Raw genomic sequence first — 26529 nt, 5'->3', positions numbered from 1 at the left:
AAAGGCTTATACAAAATCATTTCATTTATGTAAAAACATAATTATACATTTACATACTTGTATATACATAAAACATTTCTGGAAGGAAATGAGACATTATTAACCTTGTTTGATTATAGGAAAGGGATGGCTATTGGGGAATAAGAGGGAAATTTGCTTTTAATTACATATATTTTGTCGTGTTTGATTGTTTTTCCCGTTCACACATATTCAACTGGTGGAGATTTACTAGAGGGAACACAATTACATCTTTACTGTGCACTTTAGTTAACTTTAAGAAGACACAGAATCTCTGAAATGAAAGATGATATTAAAAAAGTGGAAAAGGGGTTTCTGCACAGTTGTTAAATATAAAAGGAACTGGTAAGAAAAGTGTAAATTGTTAAGAAATTTAAAATGTAATGAGGAAATTAAAGTCTATGAAAAAAGTAGTACAGATAGGAATCATCTTTCAGAGAAGTAACCAGTGACTTGGAAGACATCTTTCAACAATTCTCCCAGGATTCCGAAGATAAAAACAAAGAGAAGAAATTAACAAGAATGAAGAGCACAGGTGTGAAAGACACCTGTTCAACCTACAGAAAATCGGTCTTCCAAGAAGAGAGAACAAATTGAACACAGCAAACATCAGAAAATAACAGTATAAAACCTTCCTGATTTGAAGAATATCCAGAAGCAGCACAAGGCAAATTGGGCAAAAGGAAAACAACACCTAAATATATCCTGGTAGAATTTTTGAATTTCAACAGTAAACAAAGAATCTTCTGCATATCCAGAAAGAAAAAGTAGAGAGATGTGACTAGTTTTGATCTTTTCCAGCATAACAATGAACATTAGATGCCAGTGCAACAATATGTATAGAATATTGGAGTAAGTAAAAAGAATTTAAGATCTAACCAGGAATTTCCTATTTAGTATCCTGTGGTATAATTCATATTTAAAGAGAGACTTTATATTTAGCATATACTAATATATTTATTATGAGCTCTAGAAAATATACCCTACATACTACAGATTGAAAAAAAAAGTTTATTCAAAGGTACACTTAACTAACCAAAAATTTCTTTTGTAGATACACACAGGTTATTCTAGTATTAAATGGTCAGATCAAAGGAACTAGGATAGCTAAAACAATGTGAAAAATGATGAATTGGGAGAAATAAGTCTACTCAGTTTCTATAGTATCAAGATGGTGAGTTATTGGTAGAGGGATAGACACACAGATCAATGGAAAGAATGGAGGACTGAGGAATGGACCCACACAAATATGCCTAATTGACTTTTGACAAAGGTGCAATCCAATGGAGAAAACCAGTATTTTCAACAAATGGTGCTGGAGCAAGTAGACATCAATAGACAACAGCCAGAGATAATATCTTTGGAAAACCAAAGGCAATCTACTAGTTGGAAGCAGATGTAAAACAAAAAGTATGATCAATATAGAAAAAAGTGAAGAGGGGAAAGAATAGGCATATAAGATTACACCTACCAAGTGGTAATCACAAACACATAGTAAATAAAAAGGGAATAGAGTAAGACCAAATATAGAAATTATGATAATACATTTAAATGGGTTAAACTTTCTAATAAAATGAAGATATACAGGTATGGTTAACAAACATATATCTAATAAAAGTACAAAACAAAATCTGAAAAGTTAAGTGCTATGTAAGAGATACACAAAGAAGAAACATTTCAAAATAAAAGCTAGGAACAATATACATTAGGCAAACACAACAGATAAAAAGCACAGATACCTACTTCAAAAAGACACCTGCACCCCAATGTTCATAGCAGCACTATTTACAATAGCCAAGACATGGAAACAGCCTAAATGTCTAACAGCAAATGACTGGATAAAGAAGATGTGGTATATTTATACGATGAAATAGTACTCAGCCATAAAAACCGACAACATAACGCCATTTGCAGCAACATGGATGCTCCTGGAGAATGTCATTCTAAGTGAAGTAAGCCAGAAAGAGAAAGAAAAATACCGTATGAGATTGCTCATATGTGGAATCTAAAAAAAAAAAAAAAAAAGAACATAAATACAAAACAGAAACAGACTCATAGACATAGAATACAAACTTGTGGTTGCCAAGGGAGAGGGGTGGGAAAGGATAGACTGGGAGTTCAAATTTTGTAGATACTGACAGGCATATGTAGAATAGATAAACAAGATTATACTGTATAGCACAGGGAAATATATACAAGATCTTGTAGCTCATATCAAAAAAAATGTGAAAATGAATATATGTATGTTCATGTATAACTGAAAAACTGTGCTCTACACTGGAATTTGACACAACATTGTAAAATGACTATAACTCAATAAAAAAAGATTTTTTTTTTTAAAAAGCACAGATACCAATATTAATGTCAAAGAAAATAGAATTCATGGCAAAAATCCATTAAATGGGACCAGAAAGTTCTTTTTGTATAAATGTAATACCAATTAGATTTTATGTACTGAATAAAATAACATCAAAATATACAAAGCAAACAGTAAAAATATCAGATTTTGAACACACCTCTTTCAGTGTTTAACAAATCAAAAAATCAAGCATAAAGAAAAAACATCTAAATAAAACAATTTATAAAGGTATCTAATAATATAATAAAATGGCATTATAATTATAATATAAATAATAAACTATGTAGTGTTTTAATATAATAATGTAGTGCATAAAGTAATAATATGACAGCATCTAAATAAAATAATATGTATTTCATTGACATATTTCTAACTCTGTTCATTATTAACAGAATATAAATTTTTGTCAACTCACAATAAAACCTTTACAAAAGCTACTAGTCCACAAAGAAACCATAATAAGTTCTAGAAAACAAAATTATAACTGATAACGTTCTTTGGCCTTAATGCCAAAAAAAAAACCAAACCCAGAAATTAATAATAAGGGAGCAAAATATCTCTAACCATTTGAGATTAAAGAAATATTAATGCAAACTAGCCTCATGTAAGCTCTTAAGTCAGCAAGAAGTCCACATAGTTAGAAAAAATAACAACAAGGATGACGTTAAATAAAAACATTAGTGGTATAATATCAAAGCTGTAATTAGAGGCCAATTCATAGTTTAAAATTTTTCATTATTAAACAAGAAAAATAAATTAGTGAACTCGATAAATTACTAAAGGTAAAACCAAATAACATGATATTAAGTAGATACACAAATATATAAATCTTGAGGACATGGACCTTATCTGTTCTGTTCAGAGCTGGAAGCCCAGGCCGGTACCCTGAACCTAGGATAGTCAATCAATAGACGTTTGTTAAAATGATATGTGGATATGTGATTAAATAAGTGAATACATAAAAACAGAATTTGTGGAATAAAGACTGTAATAGAACTAAAAATCTAAGATTCCCGTCAGTGCAAATGCCTGTTTACAGGGCAAACAGGAGAGCTGCATCAAGTGCGGTTCAGACGCACAGCTGGGGAGTGCCAGAGGCCTCACTGTTTGTGTCTGGGATGTTTGACACCTGCTGGGGGCAAAATCTGTCACAGAGGGAGGCTTGCCTCTGGGAACGGCTGCACTGTGGCAATTTAGTGAAATGGCAAAAGGGAAAAACCTTCCCTCCCTCCAATGTTTACTTTCGAAATCCTCCAAACAGGTGCCGAAGTCTTCCATTTCAACCAGAAAATAAAATCTTTGCCGTAACAAAAGTGATTGAGGCTTTACTGTGAGGTTTGTTACTGATAACAAAACCTTTCTTGAACGCACCATTTGAAACAGAAGGTTGCTGCACTGCTGGAGAAACTGGAGGAGAGGGAGGGTTTTCCTTGCTATAGGAAAGAAGGCAGGGCCATTGAAGACTCATTTTGATTTCTTTATACATTTTTCCAATATTTATTCTCCAAAAAAGAAAGAAGAACAAGTAGAATCTCAAGCAAAGGACACATTGTTGGATGTACTGACTATAAAGTCACTTTTCATGGTTCCCCCTTTCAAGTCACTTGGACTGACTTCCTTCACTTATAACTTCCCCGAGTCTTCTGATATGAGATGAAATGATGAATGTTTATTACTTGTCATTCCTTAGTCCTCAAAAAATTCTCACTCTTTTGACTTGTGAAAAGATCAACTGAATTGAAATGAAAGCCATAAAATTTGCAAATCTTGACTAATGCAGATAATTACTTTTTTTTTTTTTTTTTACAGCTCAGGGGAAGGTCCCACTCACCTGGCCTCCCACTTGAAAATCCCAGCGTACTCTTTTTAAATCAGAGAGTATTTTCCAAATCCTGCTTAGAATCCTAGCCAAACCTAACTTCCCAGGTGCTTCACATGAAAGACTAGTTTGCCTTTTTGCTTCTGTTTGGAAGGTCACCTTTATCAGGGCTGTAATTAATTCTTGCCAGGCTAATAGTGTTCCCTGTGATTCACACCAGTCTTGAGGGGAAAAAATTGATAATCCAATAACCACAGCAAAGTGAGACATCTTCACCTTCCAGACCAGGGATCTGGCTCTCCCTCTTTTTTGGCTGATACAGCTTGGTCTGTAGTTATAATTGCTGCTAGCTGTAGGAAAAATAAAAAAAACAATTCATTGGCTTTCTTTAGGTTAGCCACGTCTTCTGTTTCTGCTTTCAAGTACAAAGTCAGATTCTGAGTCAGCCGATCCCTTTACCCGGAAGCAATGGCTTTTCATGCAACGAGATACAACAGCTTAGCTTGCATGAGGTTTTTGGGAAAAGGCCAAATATTCAAAAAACCATCTGCTTCCACTGCTCATAAATCACAGAAATGATTGCCCTTGATCTGTAGCCATTCCCCATTATAGAGGATATTTGTTTCCAAAAGATGTCACAGCATATTGAAATGAGATGGTCTCTTCCAAGCAGAAAATTCCTCTTCATTATTGTATTATATAGTAGAGTAGAATTATGTCATGTTAGCCCTCAAAGGCACATAGGATCTCAGAGAAGATGAAGGGGGTGGTGGTGGGGGCTGTAAATTTTGCATAACAGACAAGTTGCTAAAATTTTTATGCTTTGCTTCAGTCAAATGCTGTAAGAGTTTGAAATGATTGGGAGCAAGTTCTATTTCTGAAGATGTCTTTAACCAGGTGTCCATCTTGTCAATGTAACGCTGTTTCTCACTGAGAGCAGAGACAACGGCAGTTAGAAGGATGAGTACAGAGAATGATTGTGCTGCAAATAGCCCGTGAAAGCCAGACACTGTTATTATTTAGCACTTGGAGAACCATCTGCAGAATACTTGGCATTGTACAAAGCACAGGGATGACAGGATGTCTGGCCAATGGCTTTGATGATCTAAGTGAGACACAACCTTCCAAGGAGCTGGCGCGGCACAAGTGTGCACTAATTTACCCTCTGTGGTCGGAGCCAGTGAAGAGCTGGGTCTGAAACCCACAAAGTATTGAGGAACTCTCGGTGCTTTCGTTCTAGCTGGGTGTTCCGACAGCGTGTTGCTGGGTGACCTACAGGGAGATGGCTGCCCTTGCAGACTCATGTGTGGTATCTTTGTTGAGACCACGCTGCAATAAGGACTGTCTTGTTCTGAGCTTACTATGTGGCCTGAAATCACTTGTGCACTGTGTGCTTATCTTGATTGACATGAAAGTTCTATTGTTACCTAGTGGTGATTTGTACCTCAGCTGTGTATTCAAACTGTCTTCAGGAAGCACTAAGAACTATAAGTGTGGTCAACCTCGATCAGCATTTTTGGTTTAAATTTGTTTTTCATGACAGTTCTGTGAGATCTTATTAAACTGTTTTAGCTACTGAGGATGTTGGGATAGATTATGGCTCATGCTTGGCATTGGGAAGTAGGGGAAAGTTCAGAGTGGCGGAGAACAGGAGGAGAGAGTGGTTAAGCAAAAAGGTTTGGTGTTTTGCAGCCCTGGGTGTGTGCTCTGGCTCTGCTACCTGCTTTGGATATGACACTGGACAAGTCGTCTAACCTCTCTAAGACTAACTTTCGTCATTGCTAATAATAGTCCTACCTTATAAGAATGTTATGAGGATTAAAATTAGATATACATGTGTATGTGTATATATATTGCACATATGTATTATATACAAAGCCTGAATGAGTAGACAATAGAAGGTAGCTCTTATTACTCCTATTCAAGAAAGTAACAATTCCAGAACAGACTTAGGTAGAACAAAAAAGTTAGTGGCTGAAACAGAGTTGAACAACCAAAGTGAAAGGTGATCTGATAAAGACTGGGGCAGGCTCATTCCCTTTCTCTCCAACTGGTTGTTCTTATGGGGGATAGATTGAAAATTCAAACTGAATCAACATTGAGCACCATGTGTGCCTACTCCGACGCGCGGGCCTGCCTGTGTGTGTGCTTCAGTTTGCAAAGAAAGGAAACAGGCTCAGTTACCTTGAGGATGGGACACACGGGAAGTGAGGGAGTACAGGGAGCTCTCCGCAGCTGCCCTGGGCTCCCAGAGCCTGGAGTGAGGTTCACAGCTGTTCGGGTTACAGCCGCAGCTCCAGTGACTGCTGTGTGTATGAAGATTCAATCATTTGTCACTCCTCAGAAAGAGACAACTATTACCTGCCACCCCCGTGCTCTAGTGCGCGCAACTGTCCTGTATTAAGTTATACCTTCCCCTGCTTCCCTTGACTTTCAGAAGAGCTCACTGTCTGCCTTCTGTTGCTTCTCTCCGAGGACTGGGTCTCCCGTTGTCACGTGAATAGTACAAGGTCTTGCCTCCCTGGCATAGCTGATAGATCCAAGGGTGGGCACTGGATCCAAGCTGGGACAGTATTCTTGTCGCCAGAATTACAAAGCAGAACGAATAGCCAGGGAGGGACAGCTGACTTGTTAATAGCCACTCTCTGGAGTAGGGTATCTCAACTCTGGCACTATTGACATTTTAGGTTGGACAGTTTGCGGTGGGGGCTGTTCTATCCATGCATCGTAGGCTGTTTAGCTGCATTCCTGGCCTTTACCTACTCGATGCCGGTAGCACTCTTTCTCCACCCTCTTCTCTTCTCCACGGTGTGACGATCAAAACTGTATCCAAGGGAGGAGGGTATAGCTCAAGTGGTAGAACGCACGCTTAGCATGCACAAGGTCCTGGGTTCAATCCTCAGTACCTCCTCTGAAAATAAATAAACCTAATTACCTCTCCCCTCCTGCCAAAGTAAAATAATTAAATAATATAATAATAAAACTGTATCCAGATCTTGCCAAATGTCCCTTTGGGAAGAAAATCACCCTTGTCGGAGCCACCACTCTAGAGCCGTACTAGAAATAGTGTGACTCTGGACTGGTAGCATCAGTGTTACCTGGGAGCTACTTAGAAATAGAAAATGCTGGGCCTCCCCTGAGAGCTACTGAGTCAGAACTTGGTGGTGGGGTTCAAGGCTATGTGCTTTCACAAGGTTTGCAATGCCTTTCATGTCTGCTCAAGGTTCAGAACCACTGTTCTAGAACTTGGCTAGCCTAGGTGTGATTTGAGGATCCACAGCCTCTGATTCATGGGAGTTTGTTAGGAATACAGAATCTCAGGCCCACCCTAGACCCAGGTTCAGCATCCCCTGGGAACGTGTTGTAACTACACATCTTTTCTACCTCATTTTATGTAAATCAGAAACTCTGGGATTGGAACCCAGAGTTTTAACCAACCTTCCAGGTGATTTGAATGCAGCTACAGTTTCAACCATGGCTGCCGATTGGAATCCCCTTTGGAATTTTAAAGGATATTGATGCTTGGGTCCCATTTCAGGAGATTTTGATTTTAATTCATTTAGGATATGGACTAGTATCAGCACCAGGGTTTTACAGATCCCATACGATTGTAATATGCAGATGAACTTGAGAGCCAGCACCAAAGAGAGAGGGTCTCCAATCTCTGCTGCAAATGCCCCTGGAGCTTCTGTGGTCTTCACATCTCAAATCTCCGTTGATCAATTTTTAATTCATTGTGAGCCACCCCTATGATCTTCCAATGGGGTTTTTAATTAAGCTAGCCAGAGTCTATTTCTGTTACTCACAACCCTAATAACCTCAACCAATAGTCATTGAACAGGGGAGAGATTGCAGGCAATGGGTGAGGCCAGGTATTTGGAATTGGTCATTGGATTGTATGTTTGTGTGTGGTGGGGGTACCCCTGCATATTCTGGGATGGAAGACTAGCAGCCTGTGATCTACGTTCAGCCATTAGGGACACTGCTCCTCTTCCTGCCTGTAGCCACTGGGCAAAAGGTTGCAGCTGTAAGTCGTTAGCAGATAACTCAAAGCACTGGGGAACAGATATGGCAGCCTGGACAAGGGGGTCTGGCAAGTCGTCAAGAATGAGTACTCTATGTGCTCATTATGTTGATAATGCCAATGTGGTAGGCCTGGGAAAACAGGAAATGGGATATATTCCAGATGTTTTGGTTCAAGGAGTAGCAGATAACATCTACTAAAGTTCTGCAGCTTGCTGCTGGGACATTTCTATGGTGTTAATGGTTTAGAGCATATTGGGATATTATTTCCAACCTGAAAGACAAGTTTATACCTGGTGTCTCCCACATGGAGAAGGAAGCAGAATACATGACATGGTGGTCCTCTTCAGATTTTGAAGACAGTCTGTATCATATTTGAAAGAGGTATGTTGTACATTGTCTCTGACGTGTTTACTTGGCATCTTAGTCTGCTTTCATTCTGTTTTGCTGTGTCACAAATAACCTTGAGAATCTCAGTGGCTTACAAAAACAGGCATTAACCTCTCCTTCACTTGCATCATACGTAGCCATGGGGGCTCTAATCCAGGCTGCAGGTAGAGTTCAGGTCTGCCCCACATGTCCTGCTCATTCTAGGGCCAAAGTGGAAAGAGGACCACTTACCTGGGATGTTCTCTTGGGGTGCAAGAGAACAAGTGGTAACACACATCACACCTTCAAGTCTCTTTTAGGAACTGGAATGCTGTCATATCCACCCACATTCCATTGTTTGATGCAAGTCAGATGGTGGTAAAGCCCAAAGTCTGTGAGGCAAGGAAATACACTCCATCCACAGTGAACAATGGCAAGAAAAGGGAAAGAACTGTGACTATATCACTGACAGGTACCTGAAAATCTCCCAGAGCAAGAGAAGCACCTTCAGTTCTCCCACAGCAAAGTGCATGCTGCTCTTTCCTCAGCCTTTACAACCCGGCAGGTCCAAAGGTGCTGTTTGGAGACCAAGATGCACAATGGAGTCTGGGATAAGCCCTGGGGGACAGTCTAGTAGTGGTCTCTGGAGTCTGAAACTAGAGCCATGCTCTTCTTTCCAGGTCACTCTCCTTTTTAGAAGGGGGTCCCAGCTTTCAAATGAACTCGGTGAAGGCAGAATACCTGACCCATAGAAAGCTATAGGGTGTGAACTATTCATTCATAAGCAACTGATACCGTTTGATAGACCTTGCTTTAAAGCTGGGTAAAACTGGTACTAGGCCATCATCAAACAAGATCCTGAAGGCACAGATTACTTGCACAGTCACACTCCCATTGTTCACATTCCCATGAGTTCCTTAGTCCATGCCTGTGAACGGCCTCGTGGGTAGTTTGCTATGACCACTTGACTAAAGACAGGACACTCAACGCTTGGTTCTCTGTGAAATGCAAATGAACACAAAGTGGAAATGGTCTCTAGTGTGACAGCTTCAGACAGCAGTGGCCCTGAAAGACAGTGGAGGAAATTAAACCTCTTTGTGGCCAGAGCAGCAGGCATCCTAATCTGCTGTTTCCTTTGCCTAAAAGGAAATTCGACCTAAAATTGAGATCTATATTGATTTTTGGGCAATTGTCATGGTCTGGCCCTTGTTGGGGAAGAAGTGGATTAGAATATTAGTGACAAGAAGGTTAAGGAATGGGCTGGTGTGGGTGGGTCCCTCAGAATGAGCTTAAAGCATGAAAACGACTGTCTCTCACGCACGCCTTCCAGAAGACTTTCACTGCAGAAGAGACTCTTAGTAATCAGGGAGGCAGGATGGTCCATAGATGTCATCATTTCCCTCTGTTAGCCAGCGTGGTATTCAATCAGTGGGCATATGAGCAAGGCAGGCATGGTGGCAGGACAGATGCTGTACCTGCTACAGGCTCAACCCCATGAATTTCTCTTCACCAGCTCTGACTTGTCTAACTAGCATCATTGCTGAGAACCCAATTTTTCAAGCAATGGGAGCCAATCCTGAACCACAATCTGGCACCAAACCTCAAGGGTGCTTTCTGGGCACCTGGTGATTAGATCAACTAAATTGGGTCTCTGCCGTCAGTGAATAAATTGGGGAGATTTTTACCATTGGAATAAATATACATGCTCTGAATTTGGATTTTCTTTTTCTTCCCTTGATACCTATGCACATCATCTGTGAGTTTATCGAAGGTCATACTGTCAGAGTAAACGTACCATCACCAAATTCACTTCACAGCGAAAGTGGCCAGGCAATGAGATGCTATCCAAAGGATTAATGGATACTATCCCATGCCCTATCATTCAGAAAATACTGGCCTCATAGGATGATTCAGAGACCTATAAAAACCCAGCTGTGACATGAGCTGGCAGATATCACCTTTCAATTTTAGGGTGCTGTTTTGTAAGACGCACTCTTTGGTCTGTATCAGTTATTGGCAGATTTGTAGAGAGAAAAATCCAAGGCGTCCCTGGAGCGTCCCTGTTTCCTTTTCTTTCTGAGAGTAGGTGACTCAGGCTTTTCTTCACTTTTATGAAGTACCCCAGTACGCATCTGATGACCCCCGCCTCGCCTTTCACTGCAGCCCGTTGCAGTGAGCTCTAAGCAGGTCCTTACAGCCAGAAGATTCTTAATGAATACACCTTACTGCTAAGGTCTTCTTTTTTAAAATAGCAGTAAGAGAAGCCTGAATGATCATTTTCATCAAGGCAAATAAAATAGTTGACAGTTTTTCAAGAATATGGCAGACGGTTTAGTTTATACTCCACACCCCTTCTCCTTTACTTTATTTCTAAAAGACATACTGATGCTGAAAAATTAATCTGCAGCAGAGGATGAGTAAAGAAGACCATAGCTCTAGTAATGCCATTCACGTAGATGCCGCTTTCAGGAACACCTTCGAAAGGGAACAGTAAACCTTCTACCTTTCACGCTTGGCCCTTTGCACTGCCTGCTTTTCCTCGCCTGGAATGCAGAGTGAGTTGACAGATATCTTGTATCTGAGGATGAACATGGTAAAGCGAAGCCAGCTGCTGAGGATGACAGAGCAGAAGGACAGGATGGTTTTGACGAGTCTGTGGACCAACCCTGGCTTGCCTGGCCCTGGACTTACTCCAAGGACAGAAGAGCTGAACCCTCTTCAATTAAACCATGATATTCTGGGGTCTGTTCCATTTGACTGACTGTAATATGGAAACGGAACACACAGCTTCCCTTCTTTTTAATACAGTTTCAGGACTGAACAAAAACCTTTCTATTTCTGTAGAGGTGACACAGCTCTGCAGATGATTTGAGGCTACTGAAGGTACAAGTTATGGCCATATTTTTTTTTAATTATAAGGATTCAAATAACTAATCACTTCTGTTAAGATTGTCATGATTTTAGTCAACGAAAGGGACACAGATGAGGAACTTGGGACAGGGTAGGTTTTGATGTGACAATTTCAGGCACATTTGTTTATCTTTAATTTACTTCCCCAAACATAGAAATTCCCTTTAAAAAAAAAAATGCTGTCTTTTCTGTTACCAGTAAGTCCTACCATCACCAGGGAACGTGTTTTCCCCTCTAGTGTTGCTGAAGGATTTGTGTTTTACCTTCTGCAAACTGTCTCCAGATTTCCTTGAGGAATATTCACATTTGCCTTGACAAGCAGTTGTTAGTTGTGAAGATATTGTCCAGGGCTGGCCGAAGGGTCATGTCTTTACCAAATAGTCTTGAGATTCTGTACGTGGCCATCTGGGGGGTTTTCCATTTCACTTGTGCAGGATTTTGTGTCAATATATCTACCATGTCAAAGCGCAGGAGTGTAAACTTCAGGAACCCCAGGAGCTAACCCAGCAATACTTAGGTCAACATCCAGACCGAAATCTGAGGACAGCAGCGTTCCCCAGCTGGAGGGGACCTTCAGGATCAGGTCACTTAAGCCCTCGTGTCGGAGTTGCCTGGACAAAGGGTGAGAATGGGACAGAACCCACGCAACTCTGGAACTAGAATCAGGGAGCTGGGAACAGCTCTCATTTCCTATTTCAGGCTCTTTCTAGAACCTTACGCTTCTTTTTCCTTCTCTACTCAGACCTTTTCTCCTCCTATTTGCTTTCTCTTTAAACTTCCCCCCACATGACCACTTATAACTGGTCCTAGTTCTTTTGAACGTTTCCCACTTCAGCAGGAAAGGACCTGCATCTCGTTGCTCAGTCATGACGAGCTTTCTTCATGTGTATCTGCAGTCACTACTTGGAAGTCGGAGGCTGGCCAACACGTGACAGCCCCCCCCCCCCCCGGGCTCTGCGTCCCACCAGTGTTCTGCAGGCATCGAGACGTCTTTGTGCTAACAGCTCAGAGCCTCCCCAAGAATTCCCCTCCCAGGCATCTCCACCTCTCCTGGCATCTTAAGACCTTCTATACTAGTTTCCTAGGGCTGCCGAAATGAAACACCACAGAGTTGCTGGCTTAAAACAACACAAATTTATTCTCTTATGTTTCTGGGGGCCAGAAATTGGAATGGTTGTTGCTGGGCTCAAGTCAAGGTATTGGTAGGGCTGTGCACCCTCCGGAGGCTTTAGGTGAGAGTCTATCTCCTTGCCTCTTCTAGTCTCCAGTGGCTGCCTGCATTCTGCAGCCTGTGGCCCCTTCCTTGTCTCCAAAGCACATCACTCGAATCTCTACTTCCATCTCCTTTAAAGTTGAATCTCCCTCTGCCTGTCTCTTAAAAGGGCACTTGTGATTCCGTTTAGAGTTCACCAGATAATCCTGGATAAATTTCGCATCTGAAGATTCTCAACTCAATCACCTCTGCAAAATCACTTTGGCCACATAGGTGACATTCACGGGTTCCAGAGAGGAGAGCCCAGACATCTTTGGGGGCCGTTATTCAGGCTTCCACAGCTACCCCTCTCCCTTGGACCTTGACTTGGCCGTCTTATTCCAAGGTGCACCCTCTGAGCATGTTTGCAGCTCAAGAGGAAGGTGCCTACTTAGGCCCATCGAAATGTCGGTCTGCAGTTTAAAACTTGTTCTGAGAATGATGATTTGTGTTTGTCCAGACAGCAGAAGCTGTGCTGGGTAAAACTCAGACCACTTAGTGGTTGTTTTTCCTCCATGGAGCAAAGATGGTGACACAGCTGAGATAGAAATAGCGTGTGCTAGAGCCAGAGAGAGAGAGAGAGAGAGAGAGAGAGAGAGAGAGAGAGAGTGTGTGTGTGTGTGTGTGTGTGTGTGTGTGTGAGGAGGAGGGAGGGAGAGGTGAGGAGCCCTCCTGTGATACCATGATCCGTGATCAACTTTCACCCTTCAGGCCCATCTGCGTCTCCACCCTTACCCTCACCTGCTGGCCAGCCCTTCCCTGGTTTCTGTAAGACACCTTCAAAGCTTAATAACAAACTCCTTTTCTTTCCCCCGAGTCTGATTTTGCCACTCTCAACTAAGAGTCTTCAAAAATGCAAAAATAAACAGAGAGAGGATGTGGCTGGTAAAGGGGTAGAGAGGGCAAGACCTGTAGATAAGGATTTGACTTGGATTCCATTGATATTAGGGTGAGCAAAGACCCCTTTGGTCTACTACTGGGACATGAGACACAGCTGCTAGGAATCCTTTCAACGTGATACTGTGGCTCTGGGAAATTGGTTTGCAACTGTCTAGATGTTGTGTAGTGAAAGCAGGTGATACTTGCAAAAAAGGAAACATGTAGGGAGGGAAATATTTGTGGCATTAGAAGCTCATTCTAGTCCCTGAAGCACTGTTACCTAATCTCTTGAAGATTCTGTAGTTCAAGATGTTTTAGCAAAAGGACAGGCATTTCATAAGGAAGAGGCTATTGCAGTGAAGGAAGACGAGGACATGGAGACAGTCCCAGCCCTCTTGAAAGTCTCTAACTCTGGACAACGTCCTCAGAGTCGCTTTAGAGATTTTATTTAGACACAGGAAAGCAGCCTTCCAAGGTCATCTAGCAGGTCTTTCTTACTTCTCATTTTTCAGTTGTAAAGCTTGCTGGAAATGGCTCCAACTTAAGCTGGTATTCATGACCTGTTAGTCAGCAGCAGATTGCCAGCCAGAAGGAAAAGTGGGGAAGAAAATGCACCTGGGGAAGGTGGGCTGATAGGATGGTGGTGGAGGGGACAGTTTTGCCTGGGGTTGGCTGTGGCCTCATGGCTACCTCACAGGTCTCAAGCATGAGGGTAGAAATACATTTTTTCTTCAAACTTGTTGAACAGAAATCAAGTTTTGCTTATAGCACACATAGTCCTGCACTTTAGTGGGATTGGAGAGCTTTCTAAGCAGAAGAGGAAGACTTAGATGGGCTCCCCAGTATCAAGTGAGGGGGAAGAGCCCCTCCCGTGTAGTGCTAGGATAGCTCTCTTAGCCCACAAGCCGCCTGAGTTAGCCAGGTTTCTCAGGAGGAAATCAGCAGTGCCCACGTAATGCAGAGTGAATTGTGGCATCTTGGACATTGGAACAGTAAAAGGGATTCTCTCCTATGAAACAAAGGGGTTGCAGGTTACCAAGGGCCCTCCCAGCAATAAAGGGAGGAGGGGGCAGAGAGAGAACACGGGAATGTTGTGTGGCAGTGGGGATGCTGGTGGGGCAGTGGTGGGGGAAGAGACTCTGACGGAGTTCAGAGAGAAGGGAAAACCTCTAAAGGAAACAGAAGGACAGCACAACACACTCTCCCCAGGAGGGGATAACCCCCGGCAGCACAGCAGCCCCACTTATTTCCCATGAGAGCTGTTAGCTCAGCCAACATGACGTCGCTTAATAAGGGGCGAGTTCTCCATGTATTTTTGATTGTGCACCGGTGACAAAACCCCTCTCAGTTCAGCAGAGAGATACTGCAAGAGTAAATTGTCAGCGACAACATCAGTGTCTTCTCTCGGCTTCAGGGATTAAGTGACAACGGCGACGGCCAGGCCCCAACATGGCTTTGGGCATCTTAAAAAAAAAAAAAAGGAACCAAATTAAAGCCACATCCGTGAGTAAGAGGGAAGCCTTCTCCGACTCTGGCCGACAGATACCTTTGATTAAAGCTCAGTCTGACCTTCCTGCTTCATCTCCACGGAAATTGAGACACACTTCCGAAATGGCAGGACTTTACAGAATCATAATGAGCAGAAACCGGGATGCTTTGCGTTACATTTCCACCTTCATCCCTGGAGCGGGCAAAGGAGACAATCAGGGAGGGTCCCACTATTTGTTATCAAAGGAACAATGGGGCTCTCTTTCTCCCCATTCCTTTTGTGCAGAGGCAGAATTATCTGTGAAACAAGCAATTCATTCCTGGACACTTTAGATTGCTTTTTCTGCACAGCTGAATTCTTAGGTTATTAGTGTTTAGTGGATGCCAATAGTTTGATGGGAAATCTTCTATTCTGAGGGTGATGTGTATTAGTAAATAATTCACTCTGGGGAAACAACCCAAGCTTCAGGGAATTTAAAACAAAAACAAAGCCCAACAAAACAAATCTGTTTCCAAGTTAATGAGGGTAAAATAAACCAGAGGGTTTTACTCTTTGATGTTTCATTAAATTACAATTACTTAAATTGCGAAGTGCCCAAGTAGTGTATGGAGTCAGTAAGACTTAGCTGTTTTTATTACATTAATTTTGTGGGGTCTAAAATTTCTACCAATTTGGAAAATATGCCCACTGCAACAATGTATTGTTCTTGTGAATTAAAAATTTTTTTAATATAAAACCTGAGTTCTTATGTTATTGAAGCCCTCCATTTAACTTGATTTTTTATATGAATTATAAACCTAGCACCTTTTTGGTACTTAGTAAAGATTAGAACATTGTAATATAATATTTGTGTTGAAAGCCAGGTCTCAAAGATACTGTATAAATATTTTTTAAGTCTGGAAAACAATATCTCTACCCATTGTATTTTTACACATATGTTGCTACAAGGTTTTGGTGAATATATATATACTCACCTAAGAGAGGAGGGATAGATTTTCTGAAGGTAAACAATGCTTATTAAAAAGAAAAATTCTGCCAGCTTGTGTGGAATGAAATTACATGATCTCCAACAGCTTCTCCACTGTCCTATTTTGTCATTTTAACATGTTCTTTACGCATGTCAGGTCTATGTCCCTGCAAATGGTGAGCACGTGTGCAACAAAATCTCACCTGTGCCTGCATAAGGGAAGAATGTATGATGTTCACATCCATGTTCCCAGATGAAACCAACACCTTGTGTTTAGCCGCCTTCTGCGTGAAAGAGAAAAAAGAATCTCGTGACGAGAATGCGAGCAAAACCCATTCAAAATTGAGGACATGCTGCCCTCTTGTGGAAAGATGTGGTGCTAACAATGTGCGTGCCGATTGAGCGCTTTTTCTTTCTCCTTTTCTTTCTTTTTTTTTTTTTCCCCAGAGAAGAGGTTTTAGGAACCCACGAGTGCAGAGAAACACATCTAATGCACTGAGCAATACGGAAGTAAGGAATTTTGGTCAATTTAATTTAACTTCGAGTTTCCTCCACTTACCTGATCGAGAAGTCCTTTTTTTTTTTCTTAATACCTATTAAGCATCTGGAGAAATGGTATTTCACTGAATACATGTTTTGCCCTACAAACAATTCTTGACATGTTTGAATATATCTTCGTGTGGGCGTGTACAGATCTTTTCCCAGGATAGATTCAAAGGAGGGATTTACTGAGTTTTAGGCAAATTCAGACGAACTGCCCTTCTATGCGGCTGTACCTATTTATAAAACCAATGGTGTATGTAACTGTTTTCTCACACCGTTGTGAAATTTTGGTATTATCACATTGAAAAAAATTGTTGGGTAAGAAAGGAAGTATTATTGAATTTCAATGTTTGATTCTCTGAGCTTTAACAAGGTAGAGGCACATGTATATTTGTATTTTCCCCTTATCTGAGAGTTGCTGAATATGTTATTTGATCTTTTCTTTGGGAGGGGGTAGTTTTTATTCTTTGTGCATATTCTGGATTCTGATCTTTTGTCTTTTATGTAAAATGGAAATATTTTCACTCAATTAGTTACTTATATTTTAATTTTTATAACATTTTTTGCAACATTTAAAAAAATTTTTTTTAACTCTGCAAGGTTTAAAATTCTGGTATTGTCCAAATTTCCCCTCTATATCTTTTACCTTCTCTTTCCCCAGGAAAAAAAACATGTCTGTTGTCTTACATCCTATATCAAACTTTTTAATTTAACGTTTTCATTCAATCCTTTGATATTATTTCACATTCACTCCTATTGGCACCTCTGTTCAAGTACATAAATATCCATTTTATAGATTTATTTTACAGTGAATCTTAAAACATTATATATAGAGATTCTTGAAAAGGATACTTTAAGGTACACACTGGGTACAATATAGGACAGTTTGGAAGACAAGAAAATATTTATTTTCCCTTGAAGTGAAGAAGAATATTTGGTTAGGTAAAAAGATACCTAGTCACTAAATTTTGTAATTTAGACTACGTGCGTGCTAATGCTTATATTACCCTATTCCACATTATTGGTAATATGTTGTCCAATAGCATTTTTTTTCTCTTAGGCATTTGAGGTTTGTCTAAATTTTGATTGTTCTGATTGTCTATTAGAATTAAAAATTCATGTCCTGAAATTCAGTCCAACACTCATAAAGATGTAACTGGCAGTTCCCTAACATCATTCGCCTTCTGTTTTCATGAAATCTCCCTGTTTGACTAATAAGAATTACAGACAAATATTGTGCTCGGTGAATTCCGGAAAGGGCAGACTAAAAGGATTACAATGTTCCGTAGAAGAACAAAGTCAAAAGTCCCTATCCTTCTGGACCCAGCAAATGAATGCCATTAGGTGACCTCTACCGAGTCTTTGCCCCAGCAGTGCAGTCTCAGTTAGCGCTGGTCCCAGTGCGAGGCTGAGAGCCGATCACAGAGACTCTGAGATGGTTCTTTGTCCTTGGGTTCTCAGCACTTCAGTGCTGCTGGGGCGTTTGTCAGTGGCATTTGTGAAAGAACTGAGCGTAATTTCATTCCCAAACCAGCACTGGAAAGAGTAAGTGTCCTAAGAGGAAAAGCACAGAGAGCCACATTAGACGGTGACCTGCCATCCCACGGCCTGGTGACAGGCGTGGGGGCTACTGCACATCCTCTCCCGTCTGAGAAAAAGTGCTTCTCAATTTTCAGCCCTGGCAGCGCTGGGCTACATGTTGCTTCCAGCTTTTATAGCAGCCAGAAGGAATCAGTGAAATGATCTCAAATGTTAGGGTTCGGAAATGGCCTGATTTAAATTCAAAGTCATTTTCTTTGGAATAGCGAGGTGGATCATTCAATTAGCACGAGTTTAAGTGGTGTCTTGGAAGGGGAGGCAAGAGAGATGGTTTGTGACCAGTCTGCCATCTGGAATTGCAGATCTGTGTCTTTGTTTCTCCTCCATACTTTCCATTTTACTGTAGACAAGAAGCTCCCCTCATTTCTCCACCCCTCACTGTCCTTGCTGAGAAGGTGTGCCATCACCATGAAGATGGTTTGAAAGCCAGAGGGGATGGCAAAGCCACACTGAGGCCGGTCCACCCACTGACGAGGACTGGCTCAATGAGGACCTGATGGTGGCATGATGAACACGTGCAGGGACATTCCTGGCACGATTCAGACCTGGCAGTGAGCATGGGCAAACATGGGCATCTTCCGACTGCTGAGATGTGGAAGCCGACTACGCATAGTCATTGTCGCCAGACACAGTGACAGGAGCTTTCCACAACTTCTCTCACAGTCTGGATGGAGAACCAGGGTCATCTTTGCTACACTTTAAACCACCTACCCTCGCGTTTCATCAGAGACATTCCCTCCTACCAGAGAATGGGCTCAAGGGCTCAAGGGCTAAAGTGCTCCTCTGCCCTGATTGTAGGACACTGGAACCCTTAGGAGGAGAATTGCCTTTTATGGTCAGAATGGAAAGTACATGAGATTATCTACTTTTTCAGGTGGGCTTCTGAGTCCAAATACCCTTAGGAGATGTGATCCCTGGATTCAAGCCACAGTTAAATCTGAGAACTGTCTTAGCAGTCATCAGAATGCCATGATCTCTGCCAATGTGATGGCCTTTCTTTATTCTACTCCAGTGTATCTTTCCCCCTATTCTCTTTGTGTCTCTTGTCTCAGGACTTCTGCACTATTGTTCCCTCTACTGGGATGGTTAACTTTCTCCTTCTCCTTCTCCTCCTGGAGGTTGCTGATCTCCTCCAGCACATCTCCTTCTTGCTCACTTACCATCCTCTGACATATTGTGTATTTTACTCACTTATAATATGCTATAGAAGCAAGGAGTTAAAAAATAGTTTGTTCACTGCTGAATTCTTAAGAGCCTGGAAGAGTACCAGGAATATGGAGATGCTCAGTAAGTGTTTATTTTAAATTAATAAGTAAACTTGCACTCTAAACTACCTGCTGTTCCCTCTGCCTAACCCATGATTCATGGGCCATTGCTTTTGCCCATTATCACAAGTCCACATCCTATCCACCCTTCAGGGTCTGCTCAGTGTCGCCTCATGCAGAAATAGTATTGATTCTCCACAGTAATAAATAATATCACCTCTCTGCTCTCCCTAGCACTTTTACAAACAGCACTTTCTAAATGGTATACATACTAATTTATATATGCTTTTTATTACATTACAAGTGGTTTGATGAAAAGACATAATTCTCATTAGAATGAGTGATCTTAGAAGCATAGCATACTGTTCACACACTGCTTTTCACAGAGTGTGTGTAAGTTAGCTGAGAATTTAAAGCCTTGGGCTTTGCAGTCAGATGAACCTGGATTCAGTATTTGCCCCTCGTCCCTGTGACGGGTGGCTTTGTGGTGTCTCACACCCACCCCTTGGTTATGGGTTTTGGGTTCTGATTATGGGATCGTGGTGCCGGGTGTCAGCTCCCCATGCACTATGTTATCCCCTCTCCCTCCCCCACGACCCCTCTCCTTTTACCAGGTTACAGCTCTGGAGGACAGTGACTAACCTTTTTTTTTTTTTTTTATCTTAATCTACTTGAGCGCCTAGGGCATAGTAGAAATTCGAGAAATATTTATAAAAGAAATGAAATAGTAACTGTGAGAATTGAACTGTAACAAACGAGTATGTTCATCCCCTGGATCCTGCTCGGGGAACAAAGGTCCGATAGTGGAAATTAGAAAACACCAGACTGGGACCAGCTTGTTTTCCGCTGCGTCACCCAGGAGAGGTGGCAGCGGAGTGGTGGTGAGAGGTCTGTCCCGAGGAACTTAGGAGTGCGCTGTCGCTCAGTTACTGACTCGCTGGGTAACCTAATAAGTCACTCCATCCTTTGGGTGGGGGTGCGGGAGCTCAATTAATTGTTGGTAGAACAGGACTTTGGAATGAACAAGTTTTAGTGTTACTTAAAATCAGAATCCCATAATGCCTGCCCAGAGACAGCCGCCAATGTTTGCTGAACGAAAGAAAAGTGAATGAATCATTATTAACAGAAACAAAGATAATGTTACTTTATAACCATTGATGTCCAAGAATTATTTGTTTTCAATTGACTTGTCTGTGATTCATATTCTAAGACATTTCAGCATTACTTTTTCAAGGTTGTTTATTTACCTCTCTTTGTGGAAGAAATGTATTTTTTGTGTTTCTTAAAGAAAGCAAAGTATGAAAGGGAGTGAGTTAGACACTGAAATCGCACACTTTAATATAGACAGATTAATCATTTTTTATTTCTCATTATTAGTCTCATCTGAGATTATGAAGTATGCCTCCTTTGCTTGTTTATATTCCCTCATTTTAACATTTTCAACTTCATTTTACCTTCTCATGATCTGTTTTTTTCCTTAGGGGTTATTGTTTGGGTTACTCAGTTTGTTACATGTAGCATCCCACATCTGCCACCTAGTGGAATAAAGTGGTTAAGACAACTTTTATAGTGATAGTTTTAAAAATTTAAATCAGACACAGCATTGCTTGGAATAGAAATTACTCCTTTCATCAAAGTTCAAAGCAGTGCCTGGACTCCAATTTACCAAATTTGTGTAGCGAAACTGAAAATTGCATTTAATTTTCTAAAATGGCTTCTGGATACCTATGTTCACTGTTTTACTCAATTTTGCCGAGCCTCTGAAGAGCTGAGTAACCAAAGGTAGTTCTGTTATATTTGCTATGAAAAGTGTGATGGTGAAATAATGAGAGAAATGATTTTTAAGAGAAAGGCTGAAATTACGAGCTGATATCTTTTTTGAGGACCATCAAAGATCACAGCCATTTTGTCCTAGAAGAAGAAAATTACAAAAATATGTCATTAGCCTTGTTAACAGTATGCCATGGAGTATTTTAGGCTCTGACAGGTACTCTTTGAAAGACAAAGGGAACACATAGTTGTTTCTACAGAACAATATAGTAGTGGATGGTTTTACTTATATAGTTTACTCATATTTTCCTTCTTAAATTAGTTTTTTTTATCATTGACCTGTGAGTTTTCAAATATATTCTCTGATTATAAAAGTAACAATTTCATTATAGATAACTTAGAAAATTCAGAAATATATAAAAAATAAGAAAGACACCTGTAATTTAGCTCTCTAAAACATACACAACCACTTTTTTAAAAATCATTTTGATGTCTCTCCTTTCAGCCTTTAATCTCTTCATAGATGTAGTATGTTTATAATTTTTCTTTGACAAAATTTTAATCAGTTTGGTTCCACTTAACATTACAAGATGAACGTTTTCACTAGGTGATTCAAGAATACAATTTTTAACAGCTATAAAATATTTTTCATAGTTACATACAAAAGTCATTTAACCAGTTCTAATTAGTGAGAGCATAGGTGGTTTCCAAATATTTTGCTCTTAGAAATACTGCCCCTTTGAACTCCTGACACGTACACATTGGTGAGAATTGGATTGTGTCCTGAGTACAAATTCCTTTGAAGTTTAAGGGTTCAAGATTATGAAACATTTTAAGGCTTTTCATTTTAGGAGCAAAGTTACCTTTCCTAAAGTTGTAATAATTTTTTTCAGGCTAGCATTGTATGACAGGATACCTTTCATCTCATCCTTGCAACATCATTTTCATTTGATTATATAAGTATAAAAAGAATACCTCATTGAATGATAATTTGCATTTCTTTGATTATTAGACAGAATAAATTCTTTTGTGTTTATCAGAAATTGCATTCCTTACATCATTATTTGTCCTTTTTTTTTTCTCGTGATATTTTTCTTGTTGATTTATTAGCATTATTTACAAAGTTAGGCTACTAAGCACTTTTCATCATGTATACTGCCAATAACTTCCCCAGCTTGTTGTGTGTATTTTATTTGGTTTGTGAAGCTTAACTTTTTTTGTGTGGAGTAAAATTAATCAAATTTTTCCTTTGCATTCCATTTTTAGCTTTTATGTTCAGAGGTGTCCCTTTCATTTTCCACCTTCACTCTGCCTTTTGTTTATGGTTTTCCATTTTCAGTTCATAAAGGCCATGTCTTTTTGCATCTTTTTGAAGATATCCTTTAGAAATGAATATCATTTTCATTTGTTTCTTTATTAAACCATTTTGCAGTGTAGTTTTCCTCCAGTCTTTGGAATAAAGGAAGCAGCATCTTCCATAGGTCATAACTGGTATATATTTTTCTCTATTTGTAGAAAAGTTTTTATTATTAGAGTTAACTTTCAGTACTGTTATGAGGTTTGTCCTTTTTTTTTTTTTTTTTTTATTAGAATTTTAATGGGACATTGGGAGACACTGGGTCATGAATCCCTTGCCATCCTAAACCATACATCTATTTTATATCTTTTATTCAATAAGCGTCAGGAGAGCGGGAGAAAGGAGTAACAGCTGGGAGAAATTAAGTTAATTCTAAATGATGCTGTTGACCTGAAACAAATAGCCTGCAAGATATCTCTCCAGCAAAGATGGGTTTATTCTGGGTCAATAGAGAATTGCAATTCAGTGTCTGTAACGAAGGAGAGCTACTTGCAAATCCCCCAACAGCAAGGAAAGGAGACCACTTTATAGATGGAGAAAGAAAGTCGAGAGGGCTGTAGTAAACAAAGAGTCCATGGCTTTTCAATGGCTGCATCCCTGCTAGGAAGGAAGAGCAGTGTTTCTTCTTACTGTTGGGCTTGGCTATTGTCACAAGGCTTGAGAGCGCCCCCTGCTGGCCTCCCAATTCTATTTAAGTAAAATTTGTTCATTAATTTTTTTATAATACTAATTCATGTCTGAGACTGACTACATGGATAGGCTTGCCTTCTTGCTGGGATTGTGGGTCAAGTTAATTCCTTTGATAACACAAATTTCCAAGGAAATGTAGACAGAATGGCTGGTGTTTTGATCTTTTAAAACATTTCTCCCACCCACAACTTGCCGAGCAATTACTAAACTGTAGCATCTCATTTTCCTCCAACCCCTACTCATTGATGTGACAGATAAGTGAAATAAATTGAGAAGCATGACATTTCAAGCCACAGTGTGCGCTTCCCGTGTGGTCCATCTGCTAACCTGAACTTTCTGCCTTTTGGTGGCCGGAAGGCACCTTGAATGACCCTGCAGCCCTGCACACGTGTGAGTGGTTTTACCTTCTACTCCAGAATGAAGGCAAATGAAGGTAATGCCCATCAGTGATCTTTTGTTCTATTTTTTCTTCCCTTCCTCCAGTTTCTCCTGTAACAACACCGTCATCTAAAGTTTAAACGCATATGATGTGAAACAATAACTTAGAGCAGCGCTGCACAGTAGTAAAGTGGTTAGGAGCCAGGCGTTGGTCAGACCACCTGGCCTGAGTGCGTGATGCACCACCACTACCCGTGGGCAAGTCACTGACCGCTTGATGTGCCTCCCTTTTCTTATCCCGAGTGCGGTCATAGTTGTACCTACTTCACTGAGTGGTTGTGAGGAGTAACTGAGATAACCTGTGTAGCACATTTAGAAGAGGAAGAGCTCCAGAATGTTACTGGGTGTGTACAGAGTTGATCTCCTTTAAACAAAATACTCAGGGAGCTGCATCACCTCAGGGATAATCTAAGGGGTAATAATTTTATGCTCTTCCACTAGGGGTCGCTATAACTATATTAAAATGTTAATTTTGCAGGAGCAGAAATTCGTGTTAGAAATTACAGATTATTTGAGATACAAGATATACACACTTTCTCCCTAATAATAATGCAAGTCTAGGAATTTGAGGATTGCCATTACAGCAACCTCTTTGAACTGACATAATTGAAAATGGGGAGAGATTTAGGACAGATCCAGCTGAACTTTAGGAACCAAGAGAGCTAGAAACTTTCCCTCAGGATTTCCTTCCTGCTTGTCTCTTGCTTAACTCTTCCTTCTCACTGTGGACTGGCTGTCTCTGCTTCCCAGGCCACGCGGTCAAAAATATTGCTTTCAACAATTCCAAGTTTATATGTTAATGCTCCAGCCAGGAGAGCAACAGAATGAATCAACGCTGCATTCTAGCTCTAGCTCCATACAACCCTTGGACCAATAGATGGGGGCCTCTTCCGTGACCCTTTAGGTGAGTACGAGTCCCACTTCTGGTCCCATCAACTGTGACTGCTTAGTGAGCATGCCCACTGGGGATGCTCTACACAACGTGTGTGGAGGAAAGGGGCAGACCCAGAAAGGAAGGGCTGGGAGTTAACACAGAGAGTGTCCATCAAATGATGGTTCATAAATCTCTGTTGGGGCAGAGAAATTAGAGGTGCTAGAAATTATAGATAATGCAGACGGTTCAGAGAAAATAATGAGAACTCTGAAATAACAAATATGCTATTTATTTATGACTTATGACTTCATACCTTACCTGAGTCCAAAACACTGTGATGAGAATAGAAAGTGGTTGATTTACAGAATTTTATTTTACCAAATAATTTGGGGAGGGGCAAAATAGTATACCTGTGGTGTTTCAAACCATATTCAGACTTAACTATCCTTAAAAATCAGTATTTATTTGAGGAGAACTCTTACTATAACATTCAGAACTGAATTCTTCCAAGAGACGACTCCTTGGAGGTGATATTCAGCAAGTGATTTTTTTTTAAATAGATTTAATTTATCCTGCAACTATTGACTGTGAAATCTAGAAAACCCTAAGCTGTGTGTTCCCTGCAGTCAGAGAATCTCTGTTCATCATACAAGATTTAAAATTGAATATAAAATTACCTGTCCCTTCTAAATAGATAAAATAGCAAAATGTGTTTTTTTTTTTTTTCCTGAAGTGCCCCTCCCAATCCTTGCTGCAAAGTCCACCAACCTACCGGCACCCAGTGTTCTCTGGCGCCTCCTTGAGGCTGTCAGGAGATCCTAGAAAACTAGATTTCAGAATCATTGTTGAAAATATATTAGTTTCTATTATTTTCAGAAGTTCAGTATTATTTCAAATTGCAGAAAAATAGAGATTAATAAACAGCCACTTACGTATTCACCAATGAGATTTAAGAAATATTAGCATTTTACCATCTTGCCTGAGACCTGTCTAAACTGATGTAAAATTTACATACAGAGTAGTGTACACATCTTAAACATACAGTTAAATCAGGTTTGGCAAATACATGTTTTCATGAAGCCCACACTACTATCAGGAAATAGTGTTTTTCCATTACTCTAGCAAGCTCCCTTATGCCCTTCCCAATTAACTACAGTCCCAAACCCCCAGAGGCAATTCTGATCTCTATCAGAATTATTCTATCAGAATTATTAGTTGTTTTAGAATTTTATATAAATGAAATCATACTGGATGGATTCTTTGGCTTAGAGTATTTTTGTGATTCATCCATGTTGGTGCATGTGCTAATACGTTAATCCTTTTTGAAAAAGTCTGAGTAGTATTCCCTTATATAAATATACCAGTGTTTGTTTATTCTTTCTCCTATTGATGGGCATTTGGGTTATTTTTAGTTTTTGGTAATTATGAATAAAGCTACCATTAACATTCTTGTGTGAACAAAATATATTGCAAGTCATATCAGTAAACAAAGAGTGCTGTGGCCATCAAGTCATCAGCTGCCACTGCCAACTCAGGAGATAGACAAGCAGGTGGCCTGGCCTCTGCAGCCACCCTCAGCAGTGTCCCCTGAAGGACATGAACGAATAGGACACTGGCCCTAGAGAGCTAAGGTCATATCAAAGGAATGATTTCAATGAGCCCAGGCGTTTGTGCCTTCCCACATATAGAAAATGCTAAATTATTTAACTTGAGATGTCTGGTTTTCTTTAGTTAACAGTACTCTTTTAATGTTCCGACTACCTGGTTTTTGCTGTAAAACTCCTATATATCCTGGCTCCTCCCCTGCCTCTTCAGAGCAGCCCTTCAGGACGATCTGAGAAGGAAATGTTGCAGAAAAGCATGTGACAGCTCAGTATTATAGCTCAGTGTTACAGCTCGGTGTTACAG

Source organism: Camelus bactrianus, chromosome 7, assembly GCF_048773025.1.
Source record: "Camelus bactrianus isolate YW-2024 breed Bactrian camel chromosome 7, ASM4877302v1, whole genome shotgun sequence".
NCBI classification, from domain to species: domain Eukaryota; kingdom Metazoa; phylum Chordata; class Mammalia; order Artiodactyla; family Camelidae; genus Camelus; species Camelus bactrianus.
Note: the sequence above shows the minus strand (reverse complement) of the source record.